This window comes from Callithrix jacchus, chromosome 15 (genome assembly GCF_049354715.1).
Source record: "Callithrix jacchus isolate 240 chromosome 15, calJac240_pri, whole genome shotgun sequence".
Lineage (NCBI taxonomy): Eukaryota > Metazoa > Chordata > Mammalia > Primates > Cebidae > Callithrix > Callithrix jacchus.
The window spans coordinates 12,653,889-12,669,565 of NC_133516.1; the positions used below are offsets into that span (position 1 = coordinate 12,653,889).

At 46.3% G+C, this 15,677-nt stretch overlaps 1 protein-coding gene across 5 annotated transcripts in view; it reads left to right on the plus strand.

Moving 5' to 3' along the window:
• The first annotated feature begins 15,443 nt into the window (after window positions 1–15,443).
• KLHL24 (kelch like family member 24) overlaps window positions 15,444–15,677 on the plus strand; it is a 50,055-nt gene continuing 49,821 nt past the window's right edge. For 4 of the 5 annotated variants that reach the window (XM_008981303.5, XM_035275073.3, XM_008981305.5 and 1 more), the window contains exon 1: window positions 15,444–15,548. The gene's annotated coding sequence lies outside the window, so the exon portion shown is untranslated. Of the gene's footprint in view, window positions 15,584–15,677 lie in introns of all 5 variants that reach the window. The other variant, XM_035275074.3, reaches the window with a different exon arrangement.

Here is a 15,677-nt window from a genome sequence, read left to right on the forward strand (position 1 = left end):
AGCAGAGTGGTTGCCTCTAGAGGAATCGTGGGTGGCTTATTCCAATTATTCATACTGCTATATATTTCTCTATAATTACACCCCTTGCTCTCATCCCAGGGAGTGGGAGGCAGGATCCTGAAGGAAAAATTCAAAGAATATCACTGAGGCTCAAATATATCCCCCGTGCCCAATGCCACAGCACTGCCACCTGTCACGGACATTGGACCTTTGGGAACTAAGGATGGAGGTGGGCATTGGGCTTCCCTGAGAGACCTGGTCCATTGAAAGCCTAGAAAGACCATCTTGCAGGTGAAGCTATCTACAAAATTTGATTTAGAATTTAATTTTTAAAAACCTGAGCCATCCCAGATCCAAGGCCACAGGGCTGTGAGCTCCTGTCGGGGGAATTCGGAACTTTCCTGGTGCTGTCTTGGACCCCCAGCCTTCATTTCTGCCTTACCCACTTCCCTGGTTCAGGATTACTTTGTAAATCAGAAAAGGCAGTTTCCTTCTGTCATTAACTGATCTGGTAGTTCTTTATGCCCACAGTTCACCCGGATTCGGTTTGAGCCGGTTGGTGACCCAACCATTGGCCACCATGCTCCTGCGTCCCTGGTCCCTGCCCTGCTGTCCACACCTCTCAGACTGGAATTCCCACAAGCCAGCAGTGTCACACCAGCTCTGGGCCCTGTCCTCAGCACACGTACAGCACGGTGTTTTGTTGGTGAAAGTGGTGATCCAGAGGAAGCTGTCAGATTTTATTACTGGTGGTGGCATCAACAGAAGTTTGCCTTGGTCCTGGCTATAGTTAATAACACAGAAACTAGCTCAGACATTTCAAGTGCTTTTTATTTGTTGCTGTTTCTGTCTTTTTGACTGCACCGGCCACTTTCTTTTGCCACTGAGCTTTACCCTTACCATTAAATGTTGTCTCAAATGGAAGCTCTTGGATTCGGAACAGAGTCAAATCCATCAGTTGTGCCTTAAATGCCCCAGCTCCCAGTGGTTCTTTCATACATGTGGCTGCTTGTGAAATCAGAGGGAGATGTCTCCAGCTCCCTGCCCAGAGGACTTTAAACTTTATCTCTGACTCCTTAGGCGGCAAATTCCACCATTAGGCTCGAAGGTGAATTTCATTTTCAGGCAATTTGAGGCATCTGGACCAGTAATTCAGGTCTCCTATCCCTGGTGTTGTGTCTAGTTCCACTCTGAACTGGCTTATGGAATGGAAATGACTTGTAAGCAAGCCACTGCCATGAAACCACATGTGACCTGGATCTCCTGCCTGGGTTCCTAATGCCAAACTAGCCTGGCATCCCAAGGACATAAAGGCAATTACCCTGTAGGAGGGCCAGGTCCTTCTCAGTCACTGTCACAGGGACTGGGAGAGGTGCTGTTGTTATAAAGTGTTGTGAGCAGACATGAAAGGACCCAGCCTGGGGTCTTGGCTTAGCCCTGGCCCAAGCCAGAGATGGTGGAGCTTGGATGGTAACCAAGGGGCATCAGCCAGACTTCAGAGGGAGAGAAGCCTGAGGGACCGATCTCAAAACCCCCAGCTGTGGCCAGGCGCAGTGGCTCACGCCTATAATCCCAGCACTTTGGGAGGCCGAGGCGGGTGGATCAAGAGGTCAAGAGATCGAGACCATCCTGGTCGACAAGGTGAAACCCTGTCTCTATTAAAAATACAAAAATTAGCTGGGCATGGTGGTGCGCACCTGTAGTCCCAGCTATTCAGGATGCTGAGGCAGGAGAATTGCTTGAACCCAGGAGGCGGAGGTTGTGGTGAGCCGAGATCACGCCATTGCACACCAGCCTGGGTAACAAGAGCGAAACTCCGTCTCAAAAAAAAACAAACAAAACAAAACAAAAAAAAACAAACCCAGCTGCTGGAGCTCTACCTCCTGCCAAGCTATGAGATGGCTCATTAATCAGGTTGTGCTTAATTAGCAGAGAACATCTGTGAACACAGCCAGGAGGGATGGGGTCAGACAAAGCCAGACTCCCTTCCACTCACTGGGCCTCAGTTCCCTCAATCGTATTCTGAGAAGATTGGATCAGATGATCTCCAATTTTATTCTGGTCCTATGAACCTACTAGAAGGCCTTTCCCATTCTATAATCAGACAGAATAATCTTTATCTTGTAAGAAACAAAGTAGATAATATGCGTAAACCGTTCTGTGAAGCAATAAGCCTTAGGCTTATAAGATTAATTGCTATTAATTATCATAATTATCATGCTGGCTCCCGGGCTGTTAACCATTATACTCTGTTAGTTAATGCTGCTATTACTGTCACATCTTGCAACCCTACTGCAATGTTCCCCTGCATTGTCACAATGTTTCAGCCACCACCATCTCAGTCATTGTCAACTTTAGCACTCTGTTTTAAAAAATGTCTCTGGGCTGGGCAAGGTGGCTCATGCTTGTAATCCCAGCACTTTGGGAGGCTGAGGTGGGAAGATCATGAGGTCAGGAGTTTAAGACCAGCCTGGCCAACATGGTGAAACCCCATCACTACTAAAAATACAAAAATTAGCTGGGTGTGGTGGTGCATGCCTGTAGTTCCAGCTGCTCAGGAGGCTGAGGCAGGAGAATTGCTTGAATCCAGGAAATGGAGGTTGCAGTGAGCTGAGATTGTGCCATTGCACTCCAGCCTGAATGACAGAGCAAGACTCTATCTCAAAAAATAATAGGTTTTATTGTCATAATTCAGGTACAGTGAGGCCAATAGATGAAATGACTGCCATCGAAAAGATAGTTTGTCAATGAAAACACATGGATACAGGGAGGGGAACATCACACACTGAGGCCTGTTGGGGGAAGAGGGGGAAGGGGAGGGAGAGAATTAGGACAAATACCTAATGCATGCGGGGCTTCAAACCTAGATGATGGGTTGATAGGTGCAGCAAACCACCATGGCACATGTATACCTATGTAACAAACCTGCACATTCTGCACATGTGTTCCAGAACTTAAAATCAAAATTTAAAAAAAAAATTAAGAAAATAGGCCAGGTGCGGTGACTCACGCCTGTAATCCCAGCACTTTGGGAGTCCAAGGCAAGTGGATCATGAGGTCAAGAGATCGAGACCAGCCTGACCAACATAGTGAAACCCCGTCTCTACTAAAAATACAAAAATTAGCTGGGCGTAGTGGTGGGAGCCTGTAGTCCCAGCTACTTGGGAGGCTGAGGCAGAAGAATTGCTTGAACCCGGGAGGCAGAGGTTGCAGTGAGCTGAGATTGCACCACTCACTGCAGCCTGGCGACAGAGAGAGACTCTGTCTCAAAGAAAAGAAAAGAAAATTCATCCAGGAAAACCTGCAATCCACCAAAAAAAAAGTTTATTATTCACAGTTCCTAAGAGGCCACACCATGCCAGGCAAGGCCACATGGGGGAAGTGCCAGGGTTGGTCACCAGCCAATGGGAGCAAAGGGAAAACGCGGGCGAGAGCTTTTATCATGCTTTTCACAGGACGGCATGGGCAAGGCAGGGCAAACAGGCTTAGGGTCGGCTAGATGGAATAATTTCAGTGGACTCTAGAACACGAGGGTTGTCCCGACTTGCCTGTTACCCAGCTCTGGGGTACTTAGAGCAGGGGGTTAGTAGCCCAAGTGTCAGAGCCTCATAAGGGAGGTGGCTGGGGTATTGAGAGGAGTTAGCTAGCTTGCTTTAGGTAGACAGCAAGCGAAGGGGTTTCGAGAGCCCTTTGTGTAATCAGTAGGTTCCCCCAAAAAAGTTTCTTCTCCTTTTGTGGGCATAAACACAGTGTGCCCTCCTCTCTGCTGCACAAAGCTTTCTTCTTTCACTTATTAAACTTTAACTCCAACCGCACCCTTGTGTCCAAGCTTCTTAATCATCTTAAACATAAAACAAAAAACTCCAGGTATTATCTCAAACAACAAAAACTGTCACGTCTGACTACGTTAGCTACACTGCAACAGTAGGGTCTCAGATGGTTGGTTTGCATACGAAAGTCACGCTCCTGGGTAAGTTGACTGCTGTCTCTCAAGAAGTCCCTAACCCCGACATGGAGTTCCTGTGGGAATCCACAAGGCCCCAAGCTGCCAAAGCATCCAAATAAAAAGACATGCTTACACCCGCCAGCTAAGTATTGCTCCTATCACAGCTGACCTGATTGAAAATGAGAGTTCACATTAAAAGAGGTCTTCCTCCACCCTTCATTCTTCATTCAGCAAGCATCTATTAAGCACCCACTATGAGCTGCACATTATGTTAAGCCCCAGGGTACAAAGAAGAAAAACAGTCCTTTTATTTAAGTGTGGGTAGCATCATGAAACAAGTTACAAAACCTGTGGTAAATGTTATGACAGCAGGAAGCCTGGACTATTCCATAATGGGAGAGGTCTCAAGCAGCCCGGAAGGGACCCTATTCCTCAGTGCCTCTCCTTCAGTCCCCTAACTCCATAGTGTGGAGCTCAGGAATCCAGCCTGTGGAAAAAGAGCTAAATTCTCTTTGTCTTCTCCCATTGGTTCATTCAATAAAGTCCTTCAGAATAAAACCTTTGAGGTCAGGTGCAGTGGCTCACACCCGTAATCCCAGCACTTTGGGAGGCCGAGGCAGGCGGATCATGAGGTCAAGAGATCGAGACCATCCTGACCAACATGGTGAAACCCCATCTCTACTAAAAATACAAACATTTGCCAGCCATTGTGGCACGCACCTATAAACACAGCTAGTCGGGAGGCTGAGGCAGGAGAATCACTTGAACCCGGAAGGCAGAGGTTCAGTGAGCTGAGATTGTGCCACTGCACTCCGGCCTGGTGACAGAGCAAGACTCCGTCTCAAAAAAAAAAAAAAAGAATGAAACCTTTGAACAAAATGTTTCTCCCTTTCCATTTCCTAGAATTAACCATGAAAAAATCAAGCATTGGGGCCAGGTGCGGTGGCTCACGCCTGTAATCCTAGCACTTTGGGAGGTGAAGGCAGGTGGATCACTTGAGGTCAGGAGTTCGAGACCAGTCTGGCTAACATGGTGAAACCCTGTCTCTACTAAAAATACAGAAATTAGCCAGATGTGGTGGCTTGCACCTGTAGTCCCAGCTACTAGGGAGGCTGAGGTAGGAGAATCACTTGAACCTGGGAGGCAAAGGTTGCAGTGAGCCGAGATGGCATCACTGCACTCCAGTCTGGGTGATAGAGTAAGACTCTGTTTCAAAAATAAAAAATAAAAAAAGAAAGAAAAAAAAATCCAGCACTGGAAGCAACAAAACTATGTATTTGCATGTAAATGTCCCTTGCAGAGTTGTCAAAATAGAGAAGAAAACACCAACTTCAGTATCTAAAACCAATGGAGTGGTTGAACGAAGTGTAGAATATCTACCAAGGGAGGTTATAAAGCAAACAGAACTCTGTACTGGATTAGAGAAAGCACCCAATCTAGAGTCAGACTTCCTAACTTCAACGTTGTGGACAAGCTTGTTAAGGATTCCAGCTCTCAGTTTTTCTGACTGTCAATCGGGGGCAGCTAACAGTAGTCACTACCTCATGGCGTTGTCCGGAGATGAAATAAGATAATACAGGTAAAGCATTTAAGCGCCTACGATGGTGCTCAGGAAATGTGGGCCATTACTGCTATTATTAATATGAGGTCAAGGAAACGAGATCATTGGGTGGACCTAATAAAACATGGAAAACATTCCTAGCAGCCTTAAATGAAAAAACAACAACATAAAGCAGTATGCAGACAAGTTCTGACCCTCTGAAAAAGATAGACAGCATCATGTCATTATGAATAATATTCAATGAAATATTTATTTTAATGTTATTACAAATCTCTTTCATAAAAAAGGAAAAAGGGGAATACTAAAATAAAAATGTAAGGGAACACCAGAAGCAATTACATATTAAGAAATTTAAAAAACAGCAAAAATAAAGTCATCCTAGGACTCATGTCGGCAGAGTTGACGAGCAGAAACCATCTTCAACTTGGAGAAGGACTTGTTTTCACCCCTCATTTATCTCAGTGTTTGGTAATAACATGCTGATAGACGCTAGCTCCAAGCTGCAGATCCATGTCATTGGAACTGGGAAGAGGCAGCCGATCCAGACAGCCCAGAGAGAAGGGAACAGAAAACCACATACTAAATACTGACCTGGGTTTATTTTACATGTGTAGCATAAGCTCAGACATGCAAAAATCTATGCAGTAAATATAAATATACTATAAACATGGATATAAAGGACTAAACAGTGGCTGACTTTGGGTCAGAGAATCATAGATGAGGCCCAATTTCTTCTTTATGCTTTATAGATTTTTCTACAACTGTTGTGTAATACTTTCAAATTGAGGGGAAAGGGACTTTAAAAACTAGTAATTGCTTCGTTTCAAAACAAGGGATAATTAATGAGAAGATAGCAGGGAGCATGCACAAGCCAACAATGTCACAAATGTCATAGTGCATGTGATTGTTTATTCTAAAACATCCCAGAGTTGAGAGCTAAAAATAGAAACAGCTTGGGGCACAGCTCGGGGAGGCAGTGTCCCACCAGAAGGGCAGTGAGCAGGGCAAACTTCAGTTAGCTACAGCAGTGGGAGGCGGGTTGGCTCAGGGCTGTCCCTGAGCAGTGGGGTCTGCAGAGGAAGAGGTGCTCCCCCAGTACAGCTTTACTTGAGGAGTGGGAGAGCTGTTGTGAAGGTTCGGAGTAGGAACTGGGTTCATTCAGTCTGATCCCAAAGTGAGCAGCTATGTCCTCCCCATCTCCCGTTAGCCTAGAAAGCTGGATTTTCACTTCCAGAACTGGAACCAAATTTCTGGTCATTTGTAACCTCTGTTGTCCACATTATTCCTTCCCAAAGAATTCATGTGGCCCCAGGTATGTCCTGAATTGGGTGTTTCTTGGACCAAAATAACTTTTCCACCAAAGTCTTTCAATCAAAAACTACCCAGGACTGGGTAGGGCGCGGTAGCTCACGCCTGTAATCCCAGCACTTTGGGAGGCTGAGATGGGTGGATCACCTGAGGTCAGGAGTCCAAGATCAGCCTGACCAACATGGCAAAACCTCGTCTCTACTAAAAATACAAAAATTAGCTGGGCGTGGTGGCAGGCACCTGTAGTCCCAGCTACTTGGGAGGCTAAGGCATGAGAATTGCTTTTATCCAGGAAGTGGAGGTTGCAGTGAGCCAAGATTGTGCCACTGCATTCCAGCCTGGGCAACAGAGCAAGACTAATTTTCTGTATCAAAACAGAGAAAAAAACCCACCAACATCAGTATTCAAAACCAATGGAGTAGTTGAACGAAGTGTAGAATATCTACCAAGGGACATTATAAAGCAGTACTTATAAATCTAACAGACCTTTGGAAGTAGTTTAGACTGACACTCTCTCGGGTGCAAGGAACAGTGCTCCCTTTAGATATGACAAAACTAGGAACCAAGGGAATTAGGTGATTTGTCCAGGGTATCTGAGTGGCTGAGAAAGTTCTGGTGGGGCTCCCCAGAGACCCTCTCTTCTTCTGTGTATCTTCTTCCATTACCCCATGATGTTCTCTGATAAGAAACTCTCTTTGCTAGGACATGTCAATGCAGTGTTAGGGCCTGTCACAGTACCACTTAACCATCACATCCTGATGGAATTACTCTCACCATTATGTCTTCACGGAATAATTCGTACCATTTATTGAGAGCGAGCTGCTCTTTTTTAATAAGCTGTCATTTAATTCTTATAAGAAGGTGTTACTAGACTCTATCAAAGCAGTTAAATAAACCACCCAACATTACCCTACCAGAGCCAGCATCTGAATCCAAATCCAAAAGTATATTCTTTTTTTTTCCCCTTGGTTTTGAGACAGAGTCTCGCTCTGTCATCCAGGCTGGAGTGCAATGTGTGATCTTGGCTCACTGCAACCTCCACCTCCAGGTTCAAGTGGTTCTCCTGCCTCAGCCTTCCCTCGGCTGGAACTACAGGCGCACGCCACCACCCCTGGCTGATTTTTGTATTTTTAGTAGAGACAGGATTTCACCATGTTGGCCAGGCTGGTCTTGAACTCCTGACCTCAGGTGACCCACCTCAGCCTCCCAGTGCTGGGTTTACAAGTGTGAGCTGCTGTGCCCGGCCCAAAGGTATATTCTTGACTCTCCATAAAGACTCACTGGTGGAGCTGGCCTTGCCGGGAGTCAGTTCTTTGCTAAAGTATATGCAGCATTCCTTAAAGATTCTGTCTTTAACTTCTTAACTTATTGGGAAAGTATCTTTTCTTCAATCAAAATGGCAAATTTCATGCACCAAGACATTTATAGCAGGGGTAAAATTCCTAAATTGTATTAATCTGAGACACTCCCATAGAGTTAGTAGAAAAAGAACTTTTGGGTTTGTTTTTATTTCACTTAACTTTGCAAAGTATTCCTGTATTATAATACCATAGTATAATAAGAGATCATGGCAATACTTTGCTAATTCACATCAAATAAAACAAACCCAGGGTAAAGTTTTTGTGAGAACTATATAGCCTGAATCTTGTTTGTTTGATTTTCCATTAATACGGTAATCTTCACAAGTCTTGCACTATAAACTATCAACTCTGGCATTTGAGTTAATAAATGAAAAGCAAAGTGCCCTCCAACTTCTCACCAGTCTTCGGGACAAAGATCACACAGAGTTCATCCTGAAAAGCATCTAAATTTAGAGATTTGCTGCTGGAGCAGAACTTTCATGTACCAGCAATAGCACCGGGCAGGCTTTCCAAAGTATGTCAGGCATGTGCTTGCAACGCTGTCACAAGCGGGGTCAAGAGGCTCTGTCCCTCTGTGCTGGTGACCTGGGAGGCCTCCTTGTTTACTAGGCCAGTCTCTGAGCACTCCGGGGTTGGAAGCAAAAGCGACTGTGCAATAGTGAACACAGGTGCTCATTTTGATCACAAATCATTCATGTTTTTAAAAACATTTGAATAGTACATATATGCCCATAGTTGTTTTTTCTTTTCTTTCTTTTTTTTTTTTTTTTGATGTCAGAAGGTTAGTAAAAGAAATGTAGGTTTCATCAATCCATGACTCCTCACTCCTTAATTCTTGGTCAGCAACCCAGAGGCAATCAAGTTGAAGCTCAGTTATTTGGTCTTGGAGTGTATATATTTTAAGAACAGAGGCAGATTGCTTCACTCCACTTGGCTGGCAGTCTCTCTTTAGAGGATAGAATCCTGGATGGGTGTTTGGAAGAGCTGGCTTTGGTTTCCAGGTTTTAAAATCATTTCATTTCTCCAGGGTTGTTTTTCACATGTATATCATAGAGGTTATGTATTCTTATACTTTTCATTTCTTTCCTTCTTTACCTCTCCTGTTTTTAAAGCAAAGGACAAATCCTGGGGGACACAGAATTGGTGGAGAAAGTAACAACCACAACAGTTCTGGCTGTCACTGAGCATTTGTTATACCCCAAGCGTGGTATATATACACAGTTTTTCTCATTTAATCCCCATAACAATTCTATGAAGTGTTTTTATCCCATTTTAGAGATGAGAAAACTGAGGCCGAAAAAGATTCATTTACTCGAAGACATATAGCTACCAGAAGTAAATCTAAATTTTGAAACGAGACTCTTCAATTTTAAAGCTAAACTGGGAACACTGAAATTTTAAGTCTTTATAGGGAGAGAGAGGATATGAGTGTCCCATTGCTGAGCTTATGTGAGAGAGTGAAAATGGCACGACATACACTAGGTAGTCCCTGGACTCTCCGTTTGTGGAAACTGCTCTGTGGACTGCACTGCAGCTTTTGGGTGGTCGCATTGTTCTGAATGGGTGCTTCAGAGGGAGCCTCTGATGAGCACAGCCTCAGAGTGAGATTACTACATTGATCATTCTTGGGCCAGAGACTGTTGTTTCAGCCTTAACAGCTGATTTGTGAAGAAACTGGATGGGGTCTTTCAAGAACAGAAGAGGAGGTCTGCTGCAGATATCCTTGGATAGGTCCAACCCCGTCCCTTTGTACCCACTGCAGGATTCCTGGGAGGGCAACAAAGACCACAGGTGGACCAGACACACTCTCAGAAACTCCAAGTACTTGGAGGGAGAGCACTGGCAGGCACGGCAGAGAAAAATCAGTTAACATTAGTACACGCCTCCTAAATGTCACACAGGCAATAGCAGGAACTCTACATGGAGATGAAATCAGATGTCCGCAGGGCAGAATAAAAGGGTGTAGCTAGGCCTGGCATCACAGTGGAGGAAGCAGGCAAGTGTGCCTTACCCCTCTGAAGTCAGAACCTGGGGCTCCTGGTGATGACCACCACCTTATCTGCATCTGGGTAGGTTTGGTCACGAAGAAAATCCTGAGGCCACTCAGGCACCGATAGCCTGGCACCTCATCAACTTCAACCTGCAAAGGACAGTTTTAGGAACAAACCAAGGATTGCCACTTCTCTCCCCTTCCCATGAGATGGAAAGGCCCACTTCTTCCTTCAGGTGAGGAAGGACACTGTGAGGCAGATGGCACCCACGAGGGAAAAGACTTGTGAAGGAGTGGGGGGAGCTCACCTTCCAGGCGGCAGATTTCCTTTTTACCCAGATCTCAAAGCAAAATTTCCAGCTATGTCTTTCCTTCTTGAAATTTAATGCTGGTATATCTAATCACAAGCTTTGCCTGGCCTAGAGAGGCCCATGAGTGGCTGGGCTGGAGTGGGAGTGGGGCCCCAGAAGGGCAATTCAAATTTTTCCTGGTATCTAAATAGCTAGGGAGGGTCAGACCTCTTCATCCGATAGGGCTTCAGAAATGCATCACCTGACCTCACCAGAGAAGAAGGGAGGCAGGGAGGGGTGTGGCCCTCAAGACCTCAGAGGCTCAGGTGCCTGAGCAAATAGTGTGTTTACTTTCCCCTTCACTCAACACTCTGGAGAGGGGAGTATTGTATAGCAGGCTTGCTGAGATGTTAAACATGGTTGAAGGAAAACGGGGTGGGGGTGGGGTGGAAAGGGATCATTTTATTTACGATGTTCTCTGTCTTCTGAAGAGGGGAGCTCTCTTGTTTGCAAGGTGATGAGGGTGAAAATACATATTCCAGAAACAGAGATGGGAGGAGGGAGTGTGTTTGGGAAGAAGGTGGCAGAGATCAGGCAAAGGGAGGAAACCCAAGTGTGTGGCTGGAGAAAGGCCCAGAGAGGGGATCAGTGGGGAAAGAGGGGCACTGAGGTGAGGGAGCAGAGGCGGGATTGCTGCGGAGTTTCGTAGCGTGATATACCATACAGTTCTCTCTTCGTGAAGCCTTCAGTACAATCTCTATTCACCAGTGCTTTTTGACTGAGATTTGCTATGGGAAAGGAGCTTAAAGCGCTGACCCTGTAGCTCGTGAAAGGACCCTGGGTGAAAACAGCACAGGTGTCACTTTCTAAAGGACTGGAAGGTATGCACTGCTTCGTAGCAAGTCAGGGAGAGAGGAGTGAATCAGAGAAGACCCCACAAAAGAGGTGGCACCAGAGATGGGCCTTAAAGGATGACCAATGTTTCTGCTACAATTGGGGATAGGGGAGACCCCAAGAGCTGGAGGCCAAGAGGGGAGGCAGCAAGGTCTGAAAGTATTTGGGATGTCTAGGAAATGGTTCAGACCACTGTGTGGGGAAGAGGCTGCAGGTGGAAGAAATGAGTGGCTGGAACTAGGGATGCTTGGCCACCTTCAAATCATGTTTTGTTTGTTTATTTTGTGACAGAGTTGCACTCACTCTGTCACCAGGCTGGAGTCCAATGGCATAATCTCGGCTCATTGCAACCTCTGCCTCCCAGGTTCAAGCAATTCTCCTGCCTCAGCTTCCTGAGTAGCTGGGATTACATACATGAGCCAACACACCCGGCTAATTTTTTGTATCTTTAGTAGAGACAGAGTTTCACCATGTTGGCCAGGACGGTCTCAATCTCTTGACCTCATGATCCGCCTGCCTCAGCCTCCCAAAGTGCAGGAATTACAGACATGAGCCACCGCGTCTGGTCCGGCCACCTTCAAATCTTAAGGGCTGTAATGGATGCTATGGAGAGCAAAACAAGGACGACTCTCAGAGGTTTGCAAGAAGACACAATATGGCATGATATCCTCTATCCCTGAAAGGAGAGGAAATAGGTCTGAAGACCTTCTAGTTCCCTCGACTCCAGCTGTCTACCTCCAGGCAGACTTGGGTCGTAAACAATGCACAAAATAAATCACATGATGGCTTCATCTCACTCAATTTCAGCAGATTCCCTCTGGACTTGACAGCTCGGATTCTGTTCCAGTCGCAGCTGAGGAAAAGGCTGCTAACCAACCAGGCCGACTGACCTGTGGGATAGACATCACCCCAGGGCCCTCCACCAATGCCAGGACCACCCATATTCTGGGTGCCCGAGGACCCCCACCCACTGGATAGGCTCTGCCTGTGCTCCAGGGCCTCCTGTCTCCAAGGCTGCCTGCCTGTGGCCCTCTCCCTCCCTCTCTCAGCGTTGTTTTGATCAGTGTTTGATGATCCTGCACTCTCCCCAAGAGAATGTGAGGACCTCATCATGTAAGTGAGCTCCAAGTTGATCCCAAAGGGTCTACTGGCACTTTTTCTGTCTCTCAGGTCCCTTTAAGAAGTAGAGATCATTCCATCAGTTAACAGATACATATTGAACACCTGTTAGGTGCACTGGGATACAAAATGAATATGATGATCCCTGACCTCAAAGGGTACTCAGTTGGGAAAAGCACATAAATAAACCTGGACAGGCTGGGCAAGGTGGTTCACACCTGTAATCCCAACACTTTGGAAGGCTGAGGCAGGAGGTTCACTTGAGGCCAGGAATTGGAGACCAGCCTGGGAACATAGCAAGACCCCCCATCTTCTTTAAAAAATTAAAAATTATCTAAGCAAGGTGGCATGCACTTGTAGTTCTAGCTATTCAGGAAGCTGGGAGAGGAGGATCACTTGAGCCTAGGAGTTCAAGGTTTCAGTGAGCCAAGATCATGGCACTGCACCCCAGCCTGGGTAAGAGAGAAATAACCTGTCTCTAAAAAATAATACAATACAATACAATACACTCGAACAATGAGTGTGATCTGTGTCAGGAAAGGCTACTGTGGGAAGATAGAAGGAAGATACTTAGCCCGGGGGGTATAAGAGGGAAAAGGAGAGTTCCCCAGAAGAGCAACTCCCAAGCTGCCTCCCAGAAGGAGCTGGAGCTAGCCTAGTGAATGCAGAGTCAGGCAGATCACCTGAGGTCGGGAGGTTGAGACCAGCCTGACCGATATGGTGAAACCCCATCTCTACTAAAAATACAAAAATTAGCTGGGCGTGGTGGTGGGCACCTGTAGTCCCAGGTACTCAGGAGGCTGAGACAGGAGAATTACTGACTCAGGAGGCAGAGGTTGCAGTGAGCCAAGATTGCCACTGCACTCCAGCCTGGGTGACAGAACGAGACTCTGTCTCAAAAATAAAAATAAATTATAAATAAATAAATAAAAGTTCCAAAGTCCAGAAATTGTCTTAAACCACAAGGAATAACAAAACTGAAGAAGGCTAATCTGTGAGTCTGGGGTGCTCATAAGTGAAGAAGCGGCTAAGAGACGACCACGTGAACCTATTCAGCAGTTACCCCCTGAGGACTGGGAATTATTAAGCAGATATCAACAAATACGAAAGATCAGTATAAGAATGGCATTGTACTTCTTGACATCAATACCAGAATCTAGGTGTTAATTAAGCAGTATCTTTGAAATCCTGAATAAACCTAATTTATAATGTAGATTGTATACCTAGGCAACATCATCATTCAAAGGTAAAAGTAGAGCGATGATATTTTTAGACGTGAAAAGTTCAAAAAGATTTACTTTCCTGAACCTTTTCTCAGGAAGCTATTTAAGAGGAATATGCTCTACCAAAATATGAGGCAACACTAGAAATCAAAGAAGAAAATGCTAGATGCTGGAGAAAGGAAGACCCAAGACAGAGAAGCAAGCTTCCCGAAAAGGACCTACGGACCAATGACTCTAAGAAAAAAAGTACGGAAACACACACAAAAACACACACACACACACAAATGGATTGTCTGATGGGTTTGATTGTATGGAGTTGTACTGAAAGCATTTTATCATTTTAGAAAAACTGAGAGGACATTGTAATAGATACACAAAAAAATAAGCAAAGAGGGCCGGGTGCAGCGGCTCAAGCCTGTAATCCCAGCACTTTGGGAGGCCAAGGCGGGTGGATCACGAGGTCAAGAGATCGAGACCATCCTGGCCAACATGGTGAAACCCCGTCTCTACTAAAAATACAAAAAATTAGCTGGGCACGGTGGCACGTGCCTGTAATCCCAGCTACTCAGGAGGTTGAGGCAGGAGAATTGCCTGAACCCAGGAGGCGGAGGTTGCAGTGAGCCGAGATCGAGCCATTGCACTCCAGCCTGGGTAACAAGAGCGAAACTCTGTCTCAAAAAAAAAAAAGAAAAGAAAATACAGATTTTTAAATTTGGTATCAGAAACCAAAAACTAGTTAAGTGGTAGCAAAATCAGGAGGCATACTCATCCTTTAAAAGAATACTTGCAGGCTAGGCGCAGTGACTCACGCCTGCAATCCCAGCACTTTGAGAGGCTGAGGCGGGCAAATCACTTAAGGCCGGGAGTTCAAGACCTGCCTGGCCAACCCGTCTCTACTAAAAAATATATAATTTTTTATAATTAACCTGCTCCTCCCGGGTTCAAATTTTTTAAATTATATTATAAAAAAGCTGAGATTACAGGTTCTGGGCACCCGGAATCCCAGCTACTGGGAAGGCTGGCAGGAGAATCGCTTGAACCCAGGAGGCAAAGGTTGCAATGAGCTGAGATCACGCCATTGCACTCCAGCCTGAGCAACAGAGCGAGACTCTGTCTCAAGCAAAACAAAACAAAAAACTTACAGACACAAAACGACAAAATAATGTCCTTTAGGGACTCCATTTACCTTGGAAAACAGGGATTTGTGACAGCTTTGGTCCACGTGCCTGTGCGTTTAATGTAAAAAGGTAACCTAGGATTTGATACCAGTAACAGATTAAAAAAAAAAAAAAAGAGGTGGTTTTCCTTGCTCCTTCGAGGAACTAGGGTTGTCGTCTCTTCCACTCTTCAGACCCTGAAGCCTGATTTCCGATTGTATATCAAAGGGTCAAATAAAAAGATCTCTAAGCTTGGACTCAAGCTGGCCGCGGGCTTTTTCCTTGGGACGTGGCAGGGGCCTTTGAGGGCAAGAAACAAACGACTCTGGCTTCTCACTCGGGTCCTTACACAAGATGCATTTCTTTAACTGTCTCTACTTAAAACCTTTTGTGTCAGAAGCCCTTGGAGTGGGTCTCGTCCTCCTGGGCGCCCGACACCCACCCCCCATTGCGCAATCCCCAGGTGGCCCCGGAGGCCCCCGGGAAGCGGGAACTACATCTCCCGGGGTGCCCCGCGGCGGAGGACGCCCACCCGGATTGGCCAGGGGTCGGTGACGCTCAGTGTTTTGGCCCGGACGGTCACATGTTTCCTTTGTTGTGAGCTGCAGCAGACACCGGCGCTGGGAATGCGCTGCGTCGCCGGCCGCTGAGGGACCGCGCGGTTCGCCGCTGCTGGCCGCTTCCAGCCTTCGCCGAGAGGTACCGGGGGTGGCAGCTCCAGGACCGGCCGAAAGGCGAGGAACCAGCCAAAGTCCGAGTCCTCGGGGCGGAGGGGCGGTGGCGGTCCGGACCAGGGGTGTCCGCGGGAGGGCAGCCAGCGGCGGCCGG